A 19555-nucleotide genomic window follows, 5' to 3' on the forward strand; every position below is an offset into this window, starting at 1 on the left:
AAGAAAGAGAATATAAATGCAAATATACATAAAATATATACAGTCAGGGTATGTTTAATACAATCTGCAATTATTGTAATGATATCGTTACTTCATTTTCCATAAGTGCATACATATTTTGGTTATGCTTAGCATGTATTTGTTATATTAGTATCTATTTATGTTGTATATCAGTTTTCATGTGTGTATTTTATGTATGTACATACATATATATGTATATATATTTTATGTATGTTTGTATTTATATTCTCTTTCTTCAGAGAAACGTACAATGTATATATTAGGTTGTCCCAAAAGTTTCTTTCGCTTTATTAATAAATAATACATGCACAATATTTTATATTTTATGTTACATTAATGAATTGTGCACGATTAATTTGGCTTCATTACTGTTACACATAAATATCTATGAAATTAGATTGTCGATTAATATAAAGACGACCACATAAAATAATTGAGTGCAACTCACGAAAGAAACTTTCGGGACAACGTAATACATTCTCTTTCCTATTAGTCTTTTAAGAAAGAGAATATAAATACAAACATGCATAAAATATATATAAACGAAATATACATATATATAGTGTATATTGAATATATTCTACAATGACTGTAACGGTACTGTTACTTCATTTTGCATAAGTGCACACATCATTCGATTGTGCTTAGCATGTATTTATTATATTAGTTCGTATCATAAATGCATACAATTTACAGGCTACTTATTACTTCGTCATATTTAATTTGAGATTAATAAACAGCAAAGTGGGCCTAGAAAACACTATTAAAATTTACTGTATATATCAAATTCCCACACGTTAATTAACGTACATTCATACAGGAACCGATTCAAAATAAAATTTCATGTATCTATTTTATTAATAAATTTTAGGGGAAGAAATAATTACGTTCCTACATATTTTTAGAGTAGAATTTGCGTAAATCAAAACTGATTATTTTGAACGTTGACCTCTTCTTTCTTTTCTTATTAATTTTACTTTAAATTGGTTTGCTGTACGAATACTCCGTACACCGACTGTAAATTCCTTGATTTTAATATGGTTTTGAGAAACACTGTTGAAACTATGCGTATAACGTCGTTTTTTCCTACTCTTCTCTTAAGAAGGAAAAGAATGCCTCTATTATTCAATCGAGTAATTATTTGTTAAACATTAAAAATAATTAAACTATCTACCACATCTAACGTCCACACCTAAGTTCTCAAACGTAAAAATACACACTTCGGAGCGAGATATCTTTCCCCGGCACGTGTTCTAAAACGTATTTCGCGAGGAGCTGCGCGAACGAAAACAATGATATCCCGCGCTGGCGCGGCAAGAAGAAGAATTCTAGTCGGGTTCGTTCGACGGAACACGTAACGCGCATTTGCGCTTCCGGTCGATACCTCCGGCCGATAAAGCGTTCCCTCGTAATCGTTGTGAAAGAGATTAAATAACGGAGTTTGTCCGTTTCCGCATTGAACAGCACGAACCTCAATGTCAATGTCAGTCGCCCTTTCACCTTATATAACGAACGAGCGCGCTCGCTCGCACCCAGCCGCCGCGCATCACCGGCTTAACTCGCTCCAAGATGAATTCCAATCCCTAGTCCGTGACCCAGCGAAATAATTAACGTCTCTCGGCCCAAAAAGGTGAACGAAATTCGAGCTGAATCGCCTCCTAATTTGTAGGAGAAACAAAATCTTTCGTTGGCGATTAAACGAAGTAGAAATTCGTATGTCGACTTGGAAAAGGAAAGGAAATCTTGGTCTCGAGATAAAATTTATATCGTGTGCTGTAGATTGTGTCCTGGAGTCCTTGATGGGAAAAAGAAAATATTTCTTTCGTTAGTTCCCGAAACAAAGTAGACCGGAATTCGTAGACTTCGAAATATGGCGGTCGATGTAGATTATTCATAATGGGAGAAAGAAAATATTTCTTTCATTAGTTACCAAACAAAGTACACCGGAATTTGTAGATTTCGAAAGATGGCGATCTATGAAAATCGTTCATAATCTCGAGATGGAATTTATATCGTAAACAGTACAAATTGTGTCCTATAGTCCTTGGTAGGAAAAAGGAAATATTTCTTTCGTTAGTTCCCGAAACAAAGTAGACCGGAATTCATAATTTCGAAATATGGCGGTCAATGTAGATCATTCATGATCTCGAGATGTAATTTACATCGTAAGCAGTACAAATTGTGTCCTATAGTCCTTGGTAGGAAAAAGAAAATATTTGTTTCGTTAGTTCCCGAAACAAAGTAGACCGGAATTCGTAGGCTTCGAAATATGGCGGTCGATGAAAATCGTCCACGGTCGTCGAGACGAAATTAGAAGCCAACCGCGTGACCGTTTTTGCATTGCAAATCGCGGCATACTCGAAGTCGTTCTTCGCCGTGGCACTCGAGAAAATGGAAATTCCGCGTTGGTATCTTTTCTAGGTAAGTATACCTCTCCGCCAGTGGCACGACGATAGTAAAGCGCTTTTATTGCCGCGGTGAGAGTAAAGCCTCCGACGCTAAATTTAGCCGCGACGCGCGGTTTCCCCGGAAAAGGCGATCCAGGAAATCGGTAAAATCGACCTAGAACGAATTAGCTTGCTCGCGAGTCGCTTCGATACGTCGCTACTACGGGGGCTTCCTGGTTTACGCTCTTTCGATTTCGCCCGTTGGTCGCCGGGCCACGATCGCGCGCCATCTTTTGTGCCGGAATACTTCGAGGGAATGTTTATTTTTATTTTTCGACGATTTTCGGGAAAGTTGTATTTTGTTGAGAGTGGGTGGGAGGGGGTAGTTAGTTTCGATTCAAGGGAGTACTCACTTGTTCGATCATCGGTGAGAGCATCTAGTGTTAGAAGAAGCTTTTAAATTGCGATATTTTTAAATAAGAAATTGTAGATATTTTTATTTCGATAGGAAAATAAGTTTTCTTGCCTCTTCGATCACGCACAGTATTACAGTCAGTTGTAATAAATATTCGTACAGGAATCAATTCGAAATGAAACTTGATATATTTATTTTATTAATAAATTCTAGGGGAAGGAATAATTACATTCCTACATATTTTTAGAGTAGAATTTGCGTAAATTAAAGTTTATTTTTTTTTTTAATGTTAACCTCTTATTTCTTTTCTTACTAATTTTATTTTAAATTATATCGTACGAATACTTCTTACACTGATTGTATATGTATAGTATAGAATACAGTTTGGGGAGTTTGAATTTTCTTTATTATACCATCTAAATTTTAAATTTAAATTTAAGTGAAGGTTCTTATTATTATTATTGAGTAATGGGAAGACCCTACAGTTTAGCATTTATTCATATGTATGTACATATGGTTCTCACGTATCTTTTCATACTTGTCACTTGTTTTCTCACGTATTCCCGTCTCTCAGCGATACTCTAAAATCTCTACTTAACCCTTAGAAGCCTGCTTTTCCAAATCGACATTCTTTTTAATTTTACGTATGTTACCATTGTATAATGTTCTTTCGAACAAAAGCCGATAAAGTAAACGTCACGTGTGAACATTGTTCAAATAATAAATACACCGATATTTTTTTTTTAATTTAATGTATTTATTATTCGAACAATTTTCACACCTGACGTTTACTTTTTTAATTTTTATTCTAAAGAACAATACGCAATGGTGACATACATACAGCCAAATATTAAAAACAAAGTCCGCTATCGAATTTGAAATTTAGGACGTTTAAGGGTTAAATTTAGAATCGAATATGCGGTACCACGTGTTTAGACTAAACAACCCTCTCGCAGTGAAAATATTTAATTCGTTTAAACATTGATCGAACCGAAATTAATTCGAAAATAGAAAACTAGATAAATAGATCGCGAAATGGGGGTTTGCTCGAGCTCTAGGGTGGTTCACGTCCATCGTCAGGTAGAGCAAGGCTATAGCGAAGCGAAGTGAAGCGAAGGGAGGGAATCTCACGGCTGATGGCTGGCCGTGACTTTACTCAACTCAGCCGGCACTCGGGCCGGCGCAACGCGTCAATGTAGAACGGTCATTGACTCCTGGTGCTCGGCTCGACTCGGCTCGCGAGCCTCTATATACGTGCAAGCTCGAGCCTTCTCCTTCCTCTTCTGGTCGCGCTTCTGCGCGATACGGACACCCGGTATGTGCCGCTGCGTGCCTCGCCGTTTCTCGTGATACTTCGCTCCTCTCCACGTGATGATCGAACACGGCTCATTTCTGCCATTGCCCGGCAAATATGTTGTCCGACACACAAATTCACCGACAATCCGATCGAAGAATAAACGAAATAATAAAATTTACTCTACGATACATGAAGATCTTATTGGTTAATGAGGAAAGCCTCGTCCAGGTACGAATTCGTAAATAACGTATGGGGGAAAAGGAAAATAATAAAATTTACTCCATTTTTGGAAAAAGTCCAGACGCGAATTCAGAAATAACCAATCGAAAAATAAACGAAATTAGAAATTTATTCTGTTTGCGAAACACTATCGATGAAAATTTGATTGGTTAATGAGGAAAGACTCGTCCAGGTACGAATTCGTAAATAACGTATGGGGAAAAAGGAACGAAATAACAAAATTTAGGAAAAAATACCATCCAGACGCGAATTCAGAAATAACTAATCGAAAAATAAACGAAATTAGAAGTTCTGTTTACGAAATACTATCGATGAAAATTTGATTGGTTAATGGAAGGAGCCTGGCAAAAAAGGTGTAGGAATTAATTCTGTGCCTTCCTGAGCTAAACATATCAATTATTTCTAAAGAAAAATCCTACAACATTTAATCTTTCCTCAGTCAGACATTCCAAAAATGTATATTATTTTATTATAATATTATTTAACATAACAAAATGGAGGTTAAATATTTTTACCCAGACTACAGTTATAAATGATAGAATATAAAGGGCTCAGAATTAATTTCTACACCTGATACATAACCCAATTATATTGATTTAATTCGTCATTTGTTAGTCGAATAAGATCGTCCTCTTGCCTGATTGTTCAGGTTCCCTCTCTAAGGATTTCTCCAAGGACCATCAATTTTACGACAAAGGCCATTTCCTCAACCTTCCCTTAGCCTTCCCATTAGCCTTCTCGTAGCCTTCTCGTAGCCTTCCCTTAGCTACGCCTCTGTTTTCGCACCGTACATTTTACCACTCGCCCAAAACTCGTCCAAAAAAGAATTAATTAGCGAAATCCAGCCAAAAACCCCGTCGAAAGGTGTTAATCGCTACGTTGGCACGCGTTCTTTCGAATGTTCTGGATCGCGAGGCCAGGAACGAAACGCAATAGTACATTTCGTCGATGATAGAGCGTCGATGTAGGACGGTTATTGGCTCCTCGAGCTAGACTCGCGGCCCCTTGCTCGAGCGCGCGCGCGTTTGTGCGCCATTCACGTTCCTCGAGCTGCCACAAACGAGCGAAATACTTATCCGCACTCAAACTTCTCGCCTCGAATCGAACGTGAGCTCCTCGTTCCCTAAAAGTAATCGTGGGAAATTGCTTGGAAATTCATTAAAAAAGAAGAAGAAAAAGAAATATGGAATAATTCGAAAGCAAGCAACAAAACATAAACACCGTTCTCAGTATTCACCGCAAAGTATCACGATTCGAATTCTAGGCCCTGTTCCATCACCAGTATCGAGTTATACAGGCTGTTAACAAATATGTGAGACATTTTTTCAGGATCAAGACTTCGTACCAGTACAAATCGAAAAGTTTCTTACCATTTTGCGATCTGTGTCTTCGCTGTTGAGATATAAGCGACCACACGTTCACCTGACAGGGATTTAAACAGCCCGCGCCAGAAGCCCACTTGTAAATTTCAATCGCTTATATATCACCAACGAAGCCTCAGATCGCAAAATGGTAAAAAACTTCTCGAGTTCTACTGGTATGAAGACTCGAACGTATACATTCTGTATACGTTCCTTCTTTCGTTATTAGAAATGTTCATCTGTCCAAAAATTTTGTCTCCGCTCCATTCGATTTAAACACAGTATCACGATTCAATCTCCAACTCCCGTTCAGTCAGCAGTACCAAATTACCCGTTCTTCGTTCGTTACTAGAAATCTGCTATCTCCTCGAGAATTTTGTCTTAGTTCCGTTCGACTGAAGACACCCGGTAGATGGGGCTTCCTCCGGACCCGTGATACTTCGGGGTTTTTCGGTGCACCGAGCACGGTCAGAAAGTTACGATAATTTTTCTGCCTCCCCCCTCTCCCCTGTCCGCCTCGCGTCGTTCTTCAGGGTGTATCTTGCTCTCCTGGACGCAATCTGCGAAGGAGCGATAAAACGCTTCAGAATGAACACGTACACGGTGAATATAAACTGCTACGTGTCTCGTGTTAATGGCGTTTCCCGCGGAATCGCGGAGCGTGTTTGCCTTCTTTCTTTTTCTTTTTCTTCTTCTTCTTTTTCTCTCGCTCTTTCGCTCTCTCCGCCTCCTCGCCTCCCCCCCTCCTTCTCCTCCTCCTCTTCTGGTCGACCTTGGAATCCGGCGAACGAAGGAATTTTATGATATTTTTATGGAAGATTTACGCGCCACTGGCGTCATCCGTAGCCGCGAACTTTATCGCACGGCGAATTCCTGCAGGTTGAACAGGGTAAGTGAGAATGAGGAAGTGAGCATAATGGCCTTTATAGCGGGGCGCACGCGCTCCGCAGCCTCGCTTTTAATCGGCGCCCCCTGCGCGCCTTCTTGATAATAATAACGACCGCGACGATTAAAAATAATTACGTTGACGATTCCCGATAAATACCGGGACCCTTTCGCGACGATACGGCGATTACGCTCGATTCGGGGAAATTTTGGCAAACTTCTCCCTCCTGGAGCCGTTTAACTTTCGTCTCGATAGAGGGAAGATGGCGGTCTGTTGGCGTTGGGCTCGGAAGGTATACAGAAATATTTTAGGACCCTGAGAAGGAACGCGTTTCGTGAAATTTTTGTACGCGTGAAAGAGCTCTTTACATTTTTTTAATTAGGGACATTAGCGTTGATTGTCTGTTGATGTACCAAGTTTCAGGAGGTTCCGATACGTCAGTTCTGAGATGCTAGGGAAAAGATGCACCTTGGTTCGTTTAGCCGAGACGCGAGAAGAATGTAATAAGGTCCGCCCATAAGCGCCATAAGCTCCTCCCATGGGCGGAGTCTATAGCATTCTCTTTACACGTCGACTATACCTATATGCACAAAAAATTTGTAGTTGATCCATCTAGGAATAACTTCATTCTGCAACCCCAAGAATCTCTTACTTAGGCCCTAAAACAATCGAAATAAATTCACCAATTTCCCTCCCTCCCAAGTTACCACCCATAATTTTGTCCCGACTTCGTTATTCAAATAATTCAATTCCTAGAGGGTTTCTTTGCTAATTGAAGATAAATATTTTGAGGGGTGTCGAGGCGGGAGAAGAATATAATAAATTCCGGCCATAGCACCTCCCATGGGCGGAGCCTATAGCATTCACTTTACACCTCAACTATATCTACATGCACATACATATATCCATGGCACGAAAAATTTGTAATCGATCCATCTAAATTTCATTCAAAATTTCTTACTTACTTTCTTACTTATCAATTACCACGGACAATTTTGTTCCGAGTTCGTTATTCAAATAATTCAATTCCTACAGGATTTCTTTGCTAAACGAAAAAGAAAAATATTTTCGGAGGTGGCGAGGAGGGACAATTAACGGAGAGGTGCGACGCGCGTGAAACCGAACACCGTGTATATGTACCGGACGGTCATCGTTACGGTAGCGCGTAATACTTTACGGTTCGGCGTATGTATTATCGCGGAATCGCAGGACAGGCGCAATTTTTGCATGGAAAATGGCGCTACGGTACTTTCAGCCTCGCCGCTCGCCCGCGGCGGACGAATCTAGGCTAGGCCTTAGAACGACACGGTCATCGACCACCCTTGATTCTTTTTTTTTCCGAAGACGGAGAAAGCGACGACGCTTCTCGCTCGCGTTAATTGCATTACGCCAGAATAGAAGATGCGTGAGACAAAGGTGAAGGAACAGAATTCGAGAGGATCGATTGGGGTATGAATTTTAGTCGAACAAAAGTTCTCGATCGGAGTGCGAATTCTATGGTGGTTGAATTTTTAGGAATCCTGGAAAATTTATAGGATTAATTTGTAGGGCGTACTAGCAACTGTGAAGAATTCTTAGGGCACTTATGGTATCTTGTACGATTACATCTTGTACGATTACATCTTGTACGTATTTTTAGTGCTAAAGAAAGAATAGAAATTTTGATTTAGGTTGAAATTATGCTTAGGTTTATTTTACCAGTATTTTCGTACCGTGTACTCTCCGAAATTAGTATAAATTCAAAGGAGAATTTAATATTTCATACACATGGTGGCCCAAGATTTTTGCACAGTTGCTGCGAATGAATAAATAATTACTAGACTGCGGATCTTTATGCAAAATAAAATCTTCGCGAACCTGCCTAGAAAAATTGAACCTAAATAGGAATTTATTTTATTCTGAAAATATTGTAACATCACCTTTACTTTCAACCTTTTTTTCATATTCTTGCATATTGTTTGCATTTTGTAATTCCTTTTACGTTCAAATTTCCTATAAATGCATAAAGATCCGCAGTCTACTAATTACGTATCATTTTACCAATATGTTTGTACCCTCCGAAATTAGTACAAATTCAAAGAAGAATTTAATATTTAACATATACCCGGAAAGTTCTTCACAGTACCGTGAACGAATATTTCTCCCAATGCAATTTGTAGTTTTGGTTTCCTCTGAAAGGACGAGCAGAGGAAGCGCGAATCAGGGGCACCGGCGTATAAATCGAACGGTGACCGAGGAGAAGACAATCCAGTCTCCTCGATCCTCTTCTTTCGCGACCGCGGAAACTTACCGACCCCATCGGCGAGTGGCCCGTTTGAAAAGTGCAACGACCGTTCCAATAAATCCACCCTCCTCCTCCCCCCCCTCCTCCCCTCTTCCCGTCCCCCCTGTCCCACCGTCCCCCACCCCGAAATGATTACATACACGCGAGTTCGCGATGACCGTGGCTACGAACCGCGGTCTGCGGAGATCCCGTTATGTCACATTAGTAGGCACCTGCAGGCGCCATTATCCTCTCCCACGGCGTGCCATTCTCAAAATCGAAAACCCTTTACTCGGCCATCGCCACGGCCTGCCATCCCTCGCGGAAATACCTCTCGTGACGTTTCTATTTATACTTGTACTTTTAGTTTTATTTTTATTTTCGTTTATATTTTTACTTGATCGAAAAAAGGGAAAATGGATTCCATGGATTCGAGCGCTTCGTAAGGATTTCCAGGGTTCTTGGGTTTCTAGAACCAAGGCACGTCGAATTAGGAAAGCAAATTTTGCGGGACGTTCAACGAAAATTTGAATTGGATTTAAAGAAAGAATTTGAGGGGAACGTTTGATATCGAGAATATAGAAATTTGATTAAGGAAAAATTCCCAGGCTTCGGTTCGATTTGGTTAGTATTCCTAGTATTTGATATCGAGAAAATAGAAATTTAGTTAATTAAGGAAAAATTCCTAGGCTTCGGTTCGATGTGATTAGTATTCTTAGTATTTAATATCGTGAAAATAGCAATTTAATTAATTAAGGAAAAATTCCCAGGCTTCGGTTCAATTTGCTTAGTATTCCTAATATTTGATATCGAGAATAGAAGATTTCCAACCTTCGGTTTGATTTGCTTAGTATTCCTAGTATTTGATATCGCAAAAATAGAAATTTAATTAATGGAGGAAAAATTCCCAGGCTTCGGTTCGATTTGCTTAGTATTCCTAATATTTGATATCAAGAAAATAGAAATTTAATTAACGAAAAATTCTCAGCCTCGGTTCGATTTGTTTAGTATTCCTATTATTTGATATCGAGAAAATAGAAGATTCCGAACCTTTGGTTTGATTTGCTTAGTATTCCTAGTATTTGATCACAAGAACAGAAAATGCTCAACCTTTGATTTGATTTGCTTAGTATTTCCAGTATTTGATATCAAGAAAATAGAAATTTAATTAACGAAAAATTCTGGTCTTCCTCGAAAATTTTTTGAACAGCTTGTGGGATGTAGAGGGACCCCAACGGCGAACCGTTATATCATATTAGGAAATACGCTCGTTTAACGGCGTATCTCTACATCTATTCTCTCGTTCCATTAAAATGGAATTCAATCTACAAGTACCAAAAATAATGGCCATTCCCTAACACGAACCTATCTTAACTTTTCGAATCCCCAAAAATTCACCAAATCCACCGATAAATTTAATTTAATTTAATTAACTATTTAATCTTTTATTTCTTAAATTAAATTCTTTCTATCCAATGTTACTATGATGTTTCATTATCGAACGCTTTCGTAGCAATTCGGAGCGAGTACTGTCGTTTTCTGTTTAATAACGTTCCTCGTATAAGCTTCTCGATGCTTCCAGCTAGTTCTGGTCACCGGTGTCCTATTTTTAGGACACGTCGTAACTTCCGAAAGAAAGTTTTCTTCCACGAGGAAATTATTTTTCTGGTTTCACCCGTTGAGGCGTAGTGCCCCAAAAACAGGACAGTCTACGAAATGACGCCATACTCGGGGTACACACATTAAATCCCATAAATATTCGTACCCTCTATGTCTATCGAAAAAAGTCTAAATAAAATTATAGCTTCGATGCTTCTAAATAAATTTTTCATTTCAAAAATATACACGTGTAATGTTTATTCATCGGTTGTCTGGAAAGTCCAAGGCCGATTTTTAGCAGGCGGTACAGCTCTGAATACGTCGAAATGGTTGGAAACAAATAACACAATAATAAAATAAATAAAATGGTACATATATCATTCGATAAATATATATGAAAATGTGTCTTTGAATTTTTCTTAAAAATTGCCACCAACTTCCTGGACAACCCAGTACGTATTTACAACGAACCATTTGTTTGGAAACATCAAACCTATCGTTTAATTGAGACGAATTGTTATAATAGGTGGTACGAATATTTACAAAATTGATTGTACATAGAATCATAATAACAACATTATATATTAACTATAAATTCATTATATTCCATTACCAGAACGAATGGACCAGAACGTCCATTACTAAGTTATACGAAGGCAATGTGTAGAAATAAAATTAGAAGATAGAAAAGGGATTAGAAATATATTAGCTAACATAAGGCAATTATCACTGCCCTCACATACTTTGAACACTATTCAAATTTTACTGAACTTACAAACTCATCAGAAGTTTGAAATTCAAATATTTTTTAAAGAAGGTGACAACTTCAAGTAATTCATCGATCCCATTCAAACTATTCTTTTTACTAAATTCCTCTCACTAAATTTACCATAAAAATACCCCATCAGAAAATTAATAAAAAAGAGAAAAACGGTTGGATTTCCCTTCGTTCCTATACGTTCTCCAAGACGAGACGCGTATTGCGTTATTGCTTTTACCGTTCCCCGTTTTCCAGGCTTTGACTTTGGTCCCGGTACCGTTAGGGCCAAGGCTCTCGAAGAACCGACCGTGAAGAAACACTTTCCGTAGCCGTAGAGCTCCTTTCCGTGACGTAATGCGCGAACCAAAGGGCCTCGACCGTTCGAAGCGACGTCCTCCGCGTCGTTTCGTCGCATCGCTGTCATGGCGGCGATTACGCGTCGCGCGACCGTCGAAACGGGGTCTGGGTTAGGTTCGTCAACCTCTCGCTCGTCGGTTCCCACGTCGCTAGTCCTTCGAATATTCGAGTTGGACGCGGGAAAACGGCACGTCGATACCTCGAATCCGCGAGGAATCGTCGTTCCCCGGCGTACTTTCCTCGCGGCGCAGTTTTGCGCCGTTTACTATCGAAACTATGTCAGGTCACCGGCTGTTTTCCGGAACAGTCCAGAAAACGGCGCCCCTGGATCCCTTCGAGATAATCGACCGAGACCCAGACTTTTACTAGGGATTATCCTCTCGTCGAATACAGTTAACTGACCAGAATGATCGATGAACTGTTTTTTTTTTTTCGGGCTAAGTAATGATTATATTAAGCTTTCGATGTTAACACTAATGATTGGTCCAATGACAGGTTTCAAATTTTTGTATGCAGTCTTTATATGCAACGTGTGAATTATACTGTTGTATAATTTAGTTTCACGTAAAATATTGTTGTATTAGGGGGACCGAAAAGTAATCAAAATTTTATCAACATTTATCTATTAAAGAAATCTTAAATACTAGACACTTTGTGTTTATTATAAATTCGTTATATTCGTCAATTCAAACTGTTCTTTTTACTACATTCCTCGAACTAAATTTACCATAAAAATACACAATCATAAAATTAAAAGAACCACTGGATTTCTAGTTATCAAAATAATTTCGCGAAGACAGTTGTTCGTTTCCCTTTTTAAAAAAGTCCTTCAATTTTTCATAGACAAACTGTTCGAACTTGAAGACATTTCGATTACTCTTCGATCCCTTTATTATTTAATTAAAAGAAGTGTCTTTGGAACTAGTGATTTGTCCCATCACAGTAGAAATAGTTACAAATAGTAGGTATAGTGTTAAAGAATCAATACAGTTCTGCTGGATTTAAAGTTAGGTCTGTGAACATTTTTAAGGAAGAACTCGTGTTTATATTTTTACCATGATAAATTGTCCCGTTAAGAATCTTATCCTCGATTCGTGATATTCGATTTAAGGAAGTAGCCACCATGTAAGAGAACATTGTTATTAGCAAAGAAAACGAAAGAATTATTGCAACGGTGGCAACTGTAGAGATGTCAAGTCCTATACAATTCAATATTTATTGTATAAAACGATTTCTGTTTACATAGCCAACAATTTTAGGGATCCAAGGCTCCCAACGCAACGTGAAAGAAACTCTCAAAATTTCTCAATCCCATTTTGAAGACTCTTAACACGTTATCTATACAAGCCTAGAACAGTCTATTCCAAAGACTCCCACGTTTTCGTTTACAAACTACAGGGTTTTGCAAAGAATCGCGCAGGTTAACGTTGCCCAAACGTTTGGGCGCAAGTGGCACTCCTCCCCAAATCATCTAAAGATACACTTACTCCAATTTACCAAACAAGAACCAACCTAAAAATTTCAATAACTCTCGAGAATTGCTGGTATCGACAACCAAACTCGACGATCTACGCCCTACCTACGTAACCTTTTAAACAACGCAACCCTTGTAACAACATGTGAGACTCGTGGTATAGAATTTAATTCGAAGATGAGAAGCACGAGTCAGGCACGTCGTACGAAAGGGCGCTAGGAATTTTATACTCGATTATGTCACGCGCGATTCTACGGTAAATCGTAAGCTAAAGGGTTAACCCTTTGCACTCGAGAGGTGACTCTCACCATTAGGTTTCACGAAGCAAATCTACAATACCCAAAGTTTTTAGGTTCAATTTCTTTGGAGCTCGACGTATCAATAACATGATCGTCGGATGAAGTAAAGGTGACCTTATTCCAAAATCTCTATAGCTTAGAACTCACGGCAATAGAATGTTAAGAAACATCTCGAGTGCAAAGGGTTAACCGTTAAAAAGCAGCAACCTGTCGCTCACCTGATACGGTTCCCTGGGAGCCGGCGAATCCTGGTCACGACCACGACAAACTGTCAAAGTTCACAAGCCAAAGTCACTGACATATCTTCCAGGCCCAGGTTAGGGTCCTTGAACGATCACTCCCGGCTAAACCAAAACGGAACCTCGAATGTCATCTAACCTAACTATCAACGCGACGAAACGAACTTCCACAAGGAGCACTGTAAGGTCCTCTCTTGGGTCCCGACGAAACACTGCCAGACGGTCAGAAAGCAGAAGTCCCGACACAGTTCGAAGCCTAGGTGTCGTCGAAGCTTGGTCCCTGGCTCGGGGAGTCCCCTGGGTCGCTGGTGTCCTCGTACAGGTATAAACCCGAGTGTTCTCCAGACGTACAAGTTTCTCTTCAAGGTTAGACTGTCCCCCAGGTCTCTGGTGTTTCGGTACAGGTTGAACCCGAGCTGAATCGGTAGATACCCCTTTTGATAGACCCCGAAGCCCAAGGAACCCGAGTGTTCCTCAAGTACGGAAGCTTATTTGCGAACTCGTCGGATCCCGTAGGTCCCGTCCAGGTCGCTGGAGTTCGTTCCTCCTCCTGGTCGGTTCTCCAGGTCCGTTGCTCCGTTCCGAGTTAACCTCCCGAGGATCGGAGCGCGGCGATGTGACTCTGTCCAGAAGCAGAGGATGGGAAATCGGTGTCGCGTCGCGGCTAGGACCTCTGGTCGGTGGTTTCGCGATGCGGAGGCTCGTCCTTGACGTGTACGGTGTCGTGTACACCGTGCGAAGCCGCGTGGTTCGAACTGATGAGCACACGGGCGGGTAAGGTGAGTCTAGGTGTCTCGTTGTGTGTACGATCCGGTGTGTGGTGTGCGCGCGTGCACGCACAAACGTAAACCACGTAACCAGCGCCGCCGTCGGGTCGGTGTGCGTCGCCTGGAGGACTGGTGGAGGGCGAGGAAGCAGAAGAGGAGGCCGGCTGGGGCTCCTTCGGCTCGGCTCTGCTCGGCCAACGACGAGTCCTCTCTCCTCTGCTTCTTTTCTACGCGTCTCTTCCTCTCGTTTCCTCCGTACGACGGCACGGTGGGTCCCTCTCTGTCGGTGTTCGCGGCTCCTCTGGCCGCGAACATCGGCGAACGTCCTCCGCGAGCCACGCTTCTTCCTTCTTCCTTCGCGGCGGCCCTCGGGGACCCTCTTTCCTCGTTCCTTCCTTTCCTTCCCTCTCGATTCCCGGTTCCACGGACGTCTCGGGGCACCCGGTACGTTTCGTTTGGTTCGGTTCGGCTCGGTTCAGTATTCCCCCGGTCGACAGAACCAACGGTACTCTTTCCCCACCCCCTTCCTGCCGGCATTCGAGTTCTCCTGCGCACCGGGAAGGCTACCGCCTTCTGTTCCTCTCCTTCTGTCCGCGCTTCGCCCTGCCTTCGCGGTGTCTTCCTCTTCCCTCCCGCGGGAACCCCTCGGTACCCTTGGGCCCCCTCCGCGCTTCGAGTCCGTCCTCCGCGGGTGCTCTTTCTCTCTGTTTTTCTCTGAACACGCGCTCGCCGTAGGCCTCCAGGCTTCTTCCGTCTCCCTCCCCCGGGGCCGTGGCGCGCGCGACCGTGTCTTCTCCTCTGGTTACTGACCTCCGAAAATACGATCCCAAGGCCCTCGGCGCGCGTAGATCTTCGCGCTGGGGACCCTTCGCTCGCACCTCTCGGACGATCTAGGAATCTGGGAGAACGGGAACCCGGTTGGTGAAAGGGGGATGTAGTTTTCCACTTGGCTCGAGTTTGGGCGACGTGGTATTGTCTTTCCTCTTATACACTCGCCCCCGACCCCCTCGCCACTCCCTTCATCTTCTGTGGCTTCGTGCTGCACGGGAATTTTAATTTCGAGGCCCTTCCTGGACGAGAGGGTTCGGGAAAAATGAAAGTGAAACGGATCCGTTCGGTACCAAATATTCTATTAGTCCTCGTTGATCTTTAGAAGCCGCACAGACATTTAATAATAATAATATTAGGGGGAGCGAGAAGTAATTATAATGTGTTTGACTCGGAACAGTTTTTGGATGAAAAATCTAAGGACTTTTTTTAGAAAGGGAATCCGAACAAGTGTCTTTACGCTGGCGAAAAAATGTTGGAACATGATGGGAATTATTTTGTTGATTAATATTTGACACCAGCTGTGTCCTATTCTACTATTCCTATTCTCTACTAAAAATGTACCCAGTGTTTTGGAGTAAAAAGTTTCCCAAGTAAATTGTCTTTACAGGGTGCGGCAAAAAATTTGACCTCTTAATAAAATACCACAAAAACTTTATTTTTTCACATAAAACAAATTTTAACAACGTGAGTTTATAAACAATACATCTTCTTAGAACATAATTAGTGGGTTTCTCAGTGGCCTTCTTATGATTTTCTACAGAGAGTCGAACGTTTTCGGAAATCTTCGACCGCGGTTGTTTCAGTTTTTTCAGTATTGTTAGACATCTGAACAAAGTATGTCGACACGTTCACACCGGTGGTGCTATTTGTGGTGCACGCCATCTGATAGACACGCGTGCGCGATCCACCGGTGTTACACGCCGCCCGATGAGAGTCAAGCGCGAGCCACCGGTGGTACACGCCGCCCAATGGGCGAATCAAGCGCGAGCCACTGGTGGTACACGCCGCCCCACGAGAGAGTCAAGCGCGAACCACGAGTGGTACACGCCGCCCAATGGGCGAATCAAGCGCGAGCCACCGGTGGTATACGCCGTCCAACGTATTAAAGAAGTTAGAAAATTCTGAAGAAACTTAATTTACGTGTTTGTTGCCATTGCACAATGTTCTTTTGAACGAAAGTTGCGAAAAGAAACGTCAGCCGTGAAAATTGTTCAAATAATAAATACATCGATATTTTTTCAAATTGAATTCGGAAAATCATGCTCTCGAGGGTTAAAAAAGGAATAAGGGTCAGCAATTGGACCGAAGCACAGATAGCTAAGCGATTTACACCTTCCTTGAAACAGCACGGCTACTATTGACCGAACCTCGCTTGAATCGACGGCTCTTCCGGTGTAAAAGTTGCTCTAGCGTTGAACGTGTTAATTAATTCACGGGTACGACCGTAATAACCGGACGTACCGGAAGAATAATTTTCAAGGGATATCGCGTTGCCACGGAAACGAAAGATCGGCGACGTCTTCATCCATTCGCATTATCGAAACAACGATATCTTGTTCACCAATTAAAATACCAGTTGATTGGAACAACGTTCATCAAGTCGTCTTTTTACCAGCGTGTATTTTTCCACGTCGGTCTTTTTTTCTTTTGAACCTCATCTGCCTACCTCCATGAGCCAACGACCCCGAATGTAACTACGTCAAGGTAGATCGCGAGCCTCGCAAAAAGAACAGAGCCCCCGACCACCTTTTCGAAGACGGCTTCGACGTTGCGAGGATCGACGACGGGTAATTATATAATTTTAATCGGCGCGCCGTTTTTACGGGGCGCGCAGCCTCTTCCGTGTTTCTTGTCTCTGGTTACTGACCTTCGGAAATACGAGCCTATCGGCGCTCGTTTTCTTTTCGTGTTTCTTCGGCTTCGTTCTTAACGGCCGAGGAGCGACGACGGGGAATCTGGTGTCGATGACGACGGAAAAACCTCGTGAATCGATTTCGCGCCGTCCTTTCCTCGCCCGTGCGAGAATTATCGCTGAACGTCGCTACCGTTACGCGCTTCCGCCATCGCAGTCGCATTACTCGATCGTCTGGCATCGCTGACAGGTGTCGACTCGGTCACGTCAATAACGAGTAGACCGCGGATTTTTATGCATTTATAGGGAATTTGTATCCAAGAATATAAAAAATATTGAGAGTCAAATTCCTATTATAATATTTGCAGAGTAAAATAAATTCCTGTTTAGATCCGTAGTCTGAAAAATTAAATTAAAATTAAAATTGGAAAATTAAATCTAAAAGCGAGTTCAAACGAGGTGTTTAAATCAAATTCTTTACTTATTAATTTAATTACATCTCTAAGTGGCTGTAAAAACGCAATTATACTTAATTTATTTGGGCCTTTACGGTCTAGAATATATCCTAAGATTTTACTCGCTAATATTATTGATATCAATATATATATAACAAAAGAATAAAACTTGTATAAAAATTTATTTGTTTGAATTTAATGTAAAAGAAAACGAAATTCTTTCTGGTCCTCTTAATACATCGTAATAAGAACTACATTGTTCCACGTTGTATATAAGACCTATTCACAAATGTTCGCAAACGGACATTACAAAATTGTTGGTTAGAAGTAATTCCATAGAAAGTAACTCCATAGGGATAGACGTAGGATGCCCTTCCATCGTTCGTCGTATGCCTATGTTTACCTCGATTCTGGGTCGAAATTGACCCAGCTTTAATCATCGCCCGAGAAAGTCGCGTCGCTGATTGGTATGACCTAATAAGAAGGAAATAGATTCAGCCATCGAAGGCAGCGAGCCAGCGCGCAGCATGAGCGCGTTCACCGCGAATCTTTCTTTGCGGGCGTCGAAGTCTCCGGGATCCGAGCGTTGAGTCTCCGAGTGAAATATGCGCGCGCGGACAGACGCGTCGACTCGTCGAGCTTCAACCCATGAAAGCCTGGCGAAGGGAGGGAGACATAAAACATTAGAAATATCCTACTTTCGCGCGTACACAGTCATTTTAAAATATTATTTATCGTAATATTATTTATCGCTTGACGTACACTTTGCTCTACCGATCTTGGAACGTTCGACCCAATCGGGAATAAAATTTGTCGCGGGTGTGCGATTGCTCTCGAACTCTCCCGGTGGCTTTTTAGGATGGACAGGGGTTCGCTTGGAATAAAATGAAATAAATAAGGATTAAATAAAATTAAATAAATTTCGTAATGTAAATTCCCGTTTGCAAATATTTGCGTACTGTTTTTATATACAATATATTTGAGGACCACAAATTAAATGTCGTCTTTTTTACGTTAAATTCAAACAAATAAATTTATATTATGTTTTTATTTATTCGATTTTAATCCAAGTACACGGTATTTAATTCTCTGTGCTAACGTATCTATTGTGTGTGTTTCAGGAATTGGCGTTCTCTGCCGAGGATTCTATCTTCTGCTATCCTGTGGATTCAGCTACGCATCGTTTGGAGTACTCGTTAATCCAAGTAATTATTCCTTCTTCGCTTTTTACCATCGCTTATGAAAGCTTCGAAGACAGTTCTTCGGAGACCTTTCTGAATAACTAATCACTCATGCATGTTCTTCTTCTTACACCGCAATGGCGATGCCCGAGGAAGGTTTCTAAATTGTTGCTAATCCCACGATCTCGAAACTCGCGGCAACTGCTCGAGATCGCCGATGAATAAAACGTGTCGCACGTAACGTGGGTGGACTGGAAGGTGCCTTAACCTTCGTCTCGTCGCGCTCCGTCTTCTTAGGGTTTAACGCCGTTGCGTAATGAATGTTCGAGGACAAATAATATCTTCTCGCATAGTCGTCGCCCCCGTGAATACACAAATAGTGAATTTGAAAGTCGATCGAAAGTAACACCGCGCCGCAGGTTGGCTGATGAATGAATTTTATTTCTCCCCCCACCCAACCCCCCTCGCCGTTCTCGGGCTGCCTCATGAAATCGAGAAAGAAGGATACGACGGCGAGAACAGGAAATCGCCAACGATAACGAAGAACGATAGGATGCGGCCACTTTTACATAATACCGCGTCGAGATCGTGCTGGGGATCAATCGAGCGTGGCCAATTGATTCCATCGCTCACGGAATTCATGAAATTGTGAGCCGGTTCTCTGATAGTTTGCCACTTACCGGAGGAAATAATCCAGGTGGGGCCGATTCGAGGTTTTTGCAATTTTTGAGACTTTACAATCTCAGGGTTATTTTAATTTCGAGGCTTCCAAAAGTTTCAGGCCTCTACAGTTTCAAGGCTCTCATAATTTTGAGGCTCCCACAATTTTGAGACCCTCGCAATGTTGAGGCTCCAACAATTCCGAGGGTAT

General features: G+C 41.6%; 1 protein-coding gene across 3 annotated transcripts in view; it reads left to right on the forward strand.

Moving 5' to 3' along the window:
- Window positions 1–19555, forward strand: part of LOC128877011 (protein FAM76A) — an 88297-nt gene that overhangs the window by 45614 nt on the left and 23128 nt on the right. For all 3 annotated transcript variants that reach the window (XR_008457177.1, XR_008457178.1, XR_008457179.1), the window contains exon 7: window positions 18625–18708. The gene's annotated coding sequence lies outside the window, so the exon portion shown is untranslated. The remainder of the gene's footprint in view (window positions 1–18624; window positions 18709–19555) is intronic.

The sequence above is a fragment of the Hylaeus volcanicus genome, chromosome 5 (genome assembly GCF_026283585.1).
Source record: "Hylaeus volcanicus isolate JK05 chromosome 5, UHH_iyHylVolc1.0_haploid, whole genome shotgun sequence".
Lineage (NCBI taxonomy): Eukaryota > Metazoa > Arthropoda > Insecta > Hymenoptera > Colletidae > Hylaeus > Hylaeus volcanicus.